This window comes from Suncus etruscus, chromosome 16 (genome assembly GCF_024139225.1).
Source record: "Suncus etruscus isolate mSunEtr1 chromosome 16, mSunEtr1.pri.cur, whole genome shotgun sequence".
Classification (NCBI taxonomy): Eukaryota; Metazoa; Chordata; class Mammalia; order Eulipotyphla; family Soricidae; genus Suncus; species Suncus etruscus.
Window position 1 is genome coordinate 37,554,818 of NC_064863.1, and position 1,138 is coordinate 37,555,955.

The 1,138-nt window shown below is 30.2% G+C and overlaps 1 non-coding gene across 1 annotated transcript; it reads right to left on the reverse strand.

Annotated features, from left to right (window-relative positions):
* Positions 1-692: 692 nt before the first annotated feature.
* Positions 693-799, reverse strand: LOC126032913 (U6 spliceosomal RNA). The gene has a single exon (XR_007504074.1). It is a non-coding gene; the product is annotated as a U6 spliceosomal RNA (small nuclear RNA).
* Positions 800-1,138: the final 339 nt, after the last annotated feature.

Below are 1,138 nucleotides of genomic sequence, written 5' to 3' on the forward strand. Positions count from 1 at the left end.
TCAAACAAAACTTCTATCTAAAGTTTTAAAAGTAATAAGAATAATTAATAAGAATAAGAATATTTTGAACTTCATTTTTTACAAAGTATAAAATCTTTATTATGGCATATAAATAATTTCTTTTCTTGTCTGTGTGTGTGTGTGTGTGTGTGTGTGTGTGTGTGTGTGTGTGTATGTGTTTGGGCCACACTCGATGGTGCTCAAAAATTATTCCTGGCTCTGAGAAGAGGAATACTGCTGGTGAGCTAGGGGATCATATGGGATATTGGAGATGGAACCCAAGTCGGCCTCATGCAAGGCTTGTGTCCTTCCTGCTATACTATAACTCTAGCTCCAATTTCTTTTCTTTTTATCCTGCCCTTTCAGTATGTACTTGAACTTTGTCATTTCTTAGATGAAGACATATTTTATAACTAAATATTTTAAACTCAAGCTATAGATAGATAACAATTCTATATTCTTTTACAACCAATCTGTCAATTGAGTTAAATCCTCTTTTTTTTAAATAACAGCTTTAGATTTCTTTTCTGGTAGCATTTTCTGATATTTTTCTGATAAAGCTAAACACTTTCAACTATTTTCGCATAAGTTTTGTTTTGTTTTGTTTTGATTGTTTATAAAGCTCCATATTACTTACTTAAAAATTGTAAGCTCTTTGAGAGTATTTTTAGTCATTACTATATATTTTTTTTTTAAATATGGAACGCTTCACGAATTTGCGTGTCATCCTTGCGCAGGGGCCATGCTAATCTTCTCTGTATCGTTCCAATTTTAGTATATGTGCTGCCGAAGCGAGCACTCATTACTATATTTTATAATTGACAAAATACAGACACTCAATAATGATTATATGTTACAAAAATTTTCTAAATGGAACTAGGTTTCAAATATTCATTTTAGCAATCATTTCAGAACCAACATTTCAGAAGCAAAAAACTTCATGCACAATACAATGAATATTATATAGAAAATTGTTTTCTTTATTCCAACATAGACTCCAGTTAAAAAATAATTGAATATAATATTTTTAAAGCTCAGTTTACATATGCTTCAAGATACTTTTGAAGAGATTATTCTTACCTTGGAAAAAGTCTATGTTCCAGATATAGACTTGGACATAATTGCTCTCTGATTATGA